We start from the raw sequence: 6000 nt of genomic DNA on the forward strand, positions 1-6000 counted from the left end.
CATTAGGTATATTTGCATCACTAGCTACACTGGTGCAAACCTCTCCCATAGATGCACTGTGCCAGTGTAAAATGGGGTGAGTTGCATTTGTGCAAGCCCCACCTACCATGTGTCTTGCACTGGTGCAGCGATATTGGTAAGGCTACACTGATACAAAAAGGCATTTTAAAGCATCAGGCAATATTTATTTTGGAAAAGAGGCACTTAGAACATGGATATGTTCCATGCAGAAATTGGTGGGTGATGTTGTATCCTGTGCTGTGGGGTTTCAGTGCTTCATAAATTGGACTAGAAAGCTTTTCTTTGTATTATAAAATAAAAAGTTAAATATGCAACTGTCATCCCTGTGGCCTGTGAAGTTGCTTTTGGTACTATCCTTTCTCCCTCCCCATTCTTCAAACATGGCTTTCTCTGCTTCTCTTCACCCATAGATCATCTGGGAGCTTTTTAACTTTACCTCTTAATTAAAAAGCTACAGCTATTTAATTCTCTTCCATTTTTTGCCTTTTTAAAAAAATAAGTAACATTTTAAGGGAGGGGAGAAGGAGGCAGTTCTGGCAATGAAGAAAGCAGGAGGGAAAGCTTATTCAAATACATTTTTTTCATTCATTTGGAATGTCCCAAATGCTCAGTAGTTTTCTGTCTCTTTTCAGTACCTTTTCTGCTATGATTTTACAGAATGGGGCAATAGCTCTTTTGGGAAAAAAGGGGTGATTAGAATGTTACCGTGTTCCCTGCTGTGACTGGTGGGATGTTGGGGGTTCTCTGCTACAACTGGTGGACCATAGTCTCTTGGGACCTATGACTACTACATCTTACAGTCACTGGTCAAGCATTAAACAGCTACCACTCAACTTTGCTAATGAATATCAATAACCATGGAAGGAAGGGTGCTCAGTGATTGATGGGAGATGGTGCCTTTTACTTCTAGTTCGCTGGTTTGAATGCAACCCCACTCAGTCATTATAAACCAAAGGCTTCTTGGCTTACAAGAAATGAGATTCCTGGTGTTGCTCCCATTCCCAGAGCTCGGGGACTCACATCCCAAAAGCCACCATAGTTGGCACTAGTTGGCCTCTTTGTTGTCAGTCTCAGCAGAGACTGAATGAGTCCTGGAGATTGAACTTCCCACCCCTCGAGTTGGTTCCTCCCTGTTAGCCTGGAGGCACCATTGTGAGGGCAGCATGATGGGGGAGGGTGTTGACGTTTAATCCATCACTACCTGGCCCATATTCACTAGGAGAGAAAGAGACATATTCAGTCCCGAGGGCTGTCAATCTAGCTTCTTTCATGGGCCACTGATTCAGTTAAAAATAAAAAGTCAATGAGTTATAAAGGGGACCTGCAAAAAAATGTTCTTTAATGTTGGACTTTCTGAATGCTGGCTATCTCACAGGATGCAACTTGTTAGCACTCACATCTTAGCAGACAGTCCCTTTCTCCAAAATGTTGATTAGTCATTTACATTAAACAGATGGTAATAAAAATAAATAGAAATGAAGGGCCAGGCCCTGACACTCCTCCACCCCCATGGGTGTCCCTTTGTGTTCATCAGCCAGTGCAAAGCAGTTACAAAACTACCTTCTTGCTACCCAAAGATAGTGGGGGACTCCCCAGGTGGCATAGGGCCAGCATGGCTGTTCCTATGCCACCCCATCCCCTGTCCCCAGATATAGGGGGAAAGGATGTGTCCAGAAGGCCGCCACATCTTGCCAAGCCCTGGCTGCTGCAGCAGTCTCTTAAGAGTCATTACCAGCATGTGTGGCTTAGAGAAGCCCGGAAGTGGCTCTAAATTGCACCTAAGGACCAGCCTGATAGTCACAGGATAGAAGAGAACATAAAAGTGCTTTAAAGCCACTTTAATGTGCCCCTCCCCCTCCACACCTCAAGCTGTAACTGGTGCAGAAGAGCCATTCGCAAGGAAATGCCCCATATTGTTTTAAACCCTCTAATAGTCACTTAAGAACATAAGAACGGCCATACTGGGTCAGACCAATGGTCCAACTAGCCCAGTATCCTGTCTTCCAACAATGGCCAGTGCCAGGTGCTCCAGAGGGAATGAACAGAACAGGTAATCATCCAGTGATCCATTCCCTGTTGTCCACTTCCAGAGTCCCAGCTTCTGGCAAACAGATGTTTAGGGACACCCAGAGCATGGGGTTGCATCCCTGCCCATCCTGGCTAAGGAACTTATCTAGTTCTTTTTTGAACCCTGTTACAGTTTTGGCCTTCACAGCATCCCTGGCAAAGAGTTCTACAGGATGACTGTGCGTTGTGTGAAGAAGTCCTTTCTTTTGTTTGTTTTAAACCTGCTGCCTATTAATTTCATTGGGTGATCCCTGGTTCTTGTGTTGTGAGAAGGAGTCATGATTTTATAGACCTGTATCGTATCACCCCTCAGTCATCTCTTTTCCAAGTTGAAAAGTCCCAGTCTTATTAATCTCTCCTCATAGGGAAGCTGTTCCATACCCTTAATAAATTTTGTTGCCCCTTTCTGTACCTTTTCCAGTTCTAATATATCATTTTTGAGATGGGGTGACCAGACCTGCACGCAGTATTCAAGGTGTAGGTATACCATGGATTTACATAGCGGCATTAGGATATTTAGTGTCTTATTATCTATCCCTTTCCTAATGGTTCCTAACTTTCTGTTGGCTTTTTTGACTGCCGCTGCACATTGAGAAGCTGTTTTCAGAGAACTAGCCCTCCTCAGACATTCAACTTTTACTCTATCATCATCATTTCACTGGTTCTCCCATAGAGACTTCTGGGCTAGGCAAGATCTGAACTGTCACTGTAGCACACAAGCAAAAAATATCTTTAAAAACCAACATGCTGGTCAGACCCTCTTTATCCATCAGAAAGAAGCAAAAAAGGGCACAAGCCCACTGCTCTTGCTTTTGCAGTTCACCTTAGATGGCTGTAAGAGAAGGGATTGAAATGGTTGAGCGAGCCAGACGCTGGGTGATCTCAACCATTTAAGTGACAGCTTCAAAATGAAAGGGAGAGAAACACATCGGAACACATGGTTTATCTAGTAGTTTAAGACTCAGTAACCCTCTGGATGTGCAGGAGGATGTCTCTGGGGATGATGGCCATGAGATTTAACTGTCCCTTCTCTATGTCTGGATAAAGTATTCAAGACACCCTTGAGGATTTCCTCGTCAGAGCTGTGCTGCTCAGCCAGACATGCACAGTCAGGATACAGGGTGCTTTGCTGACTGTCCGCACACACCATGTCTAAAAAATGATTCCGTGGTTTGTTATCAAGCCTGAACTTATTTCTGGAAATAATCAATTGGACTGAAATGTATCTGATCCTACTACCCACTCCCACAGCCCTCTGAAATTAGGCCAGAATCGCTACAATTATTTTTGTTTCATGCTAGCTTTGGCTATTACTGGAGTCTCGCTCCACAGCCATCCTCACACAGGAGCCTGGCTTCTTGAGGCTGTAAAAGTTGGAGAACTGGGCCAACAGGTAGCACGCGGTGGGAGAGCAGATTGCTCTCTGTGCACACAGAGCTTGGCACAGAGCTTTGATACTCTTAATACCACAAGCATCTAGTATTCCACTGCTGGTGCTGGGCCTGCCTGCCACCTGTCACCACTGGCATCTATGCAGAGCGGATGTAAGACACTACCACGTGGTGTAAGTGACTCAGGGTTCCTTCCGCCCATTTTGCACAGATTGAAATGAGGCTACAAGGCGCGAGATGGGGGAGAATCAGGCTCACTTTGCTCAGCTAGTCCCCGGGAGATGTTCAATACAAGGCTGAAGAGCTGAGGACAAACTTTATAAAAAGCTCTGGGGGTTCCCTGCTGCTCACAGACCTGTGTCTGGAGCCAGATTACAAGTGACTCATGTGATGAAAGCAGAGAGCCTTCCCTGGTGTCTCAGCTTCCCTCCTGTAGCCTACCTACATGCTTTCTTCTCGCTCTGGGCCTGACTCTTCTCTCACTCATACCAGTGTAAGTGAGGAGGAAGTCAATGGACTTACACCAGGGGAAAACCAGTGTGAGGGGGAAATCAGGCTATCCCTTGCCTCCTTCCTCTTCTTTTTCCTCTCTCTCGCCATCTATCTCCCTCTGTCCCTTGTTTTCTCTCCTGAGTTCTCCCTATGCCCATTTTCTCCTGCTCCTCCCTCTCCCTTTTCTCCTGCCCTCCAATATCTGCTGTCAACGTCCATTTAAGGACAGGGCTAGAAACTGTCCCCACTACCTCATCTCATCTCCGTGCTCTGTCACTGCCAGGCGACCACACTGCTGCTCACAAACCTACCGGTCCGGGAAGCACCCACAGAGCTGCTGCTGCCGCCTCCCCATCCACTTCAAGCAGGGGAACTGTCTCTAAATCAGAGGTCCCCAAACTATGGGGTGTGCTGGGGCGTGAAGGAACGTTCTGGGGGGAGGGTGCATTGGGCCTGGGCCAGCCCCCACCCAGCTCCGGCCCCACCCCCAGCTGCAATCCCAGCCTCAGCCCCCTTACCCCTGTCTGAGTCCTCCCCTCCCCCCGGAGCTGCGGCCCTGCTCCCAGCTCTGGGGGGATGGGGACAGAGGTAAGGGGAGGCATGACCCTCAAAAGTTTGGGGACCACTGCTCTAAGCAGGTCTGGGACTCATTACTCAGTCCCAGCTGAGAGCAGGGAGAGGAGATGGCTGCTCCCAAGGAGCCAACCTGCAGAGAATAGAGCTTCCCCCTCCTTAGGGGAGAGTCCAGGGCAAACAGGACTCAGATCTCCTTTTGCTTTGTGGGGGACAACATGGTGCAGGGCAGTGTCCCAGCTCACTGCGAGCTCCCTAGAGCAAGGCACTTAGCAAGCTTGGTTCACGCTGAACTCCCTTTGCTGTGAAATTCCATTCAGGCCGTTGAATGCACAGCCACTGTCAGGCCCCGACAGACTCCATCACGAGGGAGCTTTACTGCTCCCATCCACACTGCATGGGCACCCACTGAACTCCCATAGACTAGACCTGCCCCAGCGAGTAAAACCTGGGATGGATTCTATGGAGAAGGATCTTTTCCAGTTGTCCCAAAGCCCTGTTCAGTTGCAAAGCAGAGTTTCTTCCCAGATTGTTACCGGCAGTAACTAAAGATGCGACGTAGCTCTAGTTTGTACTCCAATAATGTCCTTCTCTGTGGGTGGCTGAACAGTGGCCAGAGAATGAATCCAAATACCACATTGCCACCTGCTCCTAGGTTTTGTTTTAAGCTTTGAATCCAAAATGTCATAGGCCCCCACCCAGTTATTTCCATAGAAACACACAATATTAGGCAGCCAGGTTACTGAGCTGCAACCAATAATCATATCAGTCAGAATTTCTTTTTTTTAAAAATCTCATACAAAACCACATTACTGACAGCACTCCAAAGCAGCAGCAAACTAGTTATGGCCACCCCCTAAATAGTTACAGAACAACAAAGTTGGTATAAATATTGGGCCTAGTATTTTCGGTGCCCAGGAACTCAAGGCTGGCCTTCGCAAAAACCAAATCAAAAGTTTTACAGCTTCCCCACCTTGTCTCTCCAAAACACACACACACACACACACACACACACACACACACACACACACACACACACACACCCCTTTTAAGTTGTACGTCTGTACTGCTCATGCTGATCCAACATGCTAAGCAGTTCTGTGCTGGCCATAAAACATTTTCTGAGAAAGCTGAAAGACTGTTGAGATGATTAAAGGCACTTTACCAGGAAGCCCCCTGCCCACTTTTCACTGAGGTTACCTTTACTAGCAGTAAAAAATGAAAATTCAATCAGAGAACAAGCATGTATCCACTTGGGAGTCAGATTATCGCCTTGTAAAAGGAAGGAGGAAAAATATTAGGGCTTAAAGAGTAGCGTTGTACATGTAGCAATACAACTGTCATGTCTTTGTTTTAAGTGCTCTGCACTTTTATGTTGCTACTATGGGCGGCGGGTGAATGAGCCATTGGGGGAGGCCACCAAGAGGCGGCATCCCTCCCCGCCGGAGCCCAGAGC

This window comes from Emys orbicularis, chromosome 1 (assembly GCF_028017835.1).
Source record: "Emys orbicularis isolate rEmyOrb1 chromosome 1, rEmyOrb1.hap1, whole genome shotgun sequence".
NCBI classification, from domain to species: Eukaryota; Metazoa; Chordata; order Testudines; family Emydidae; genus Emys; species Emys orbicularis.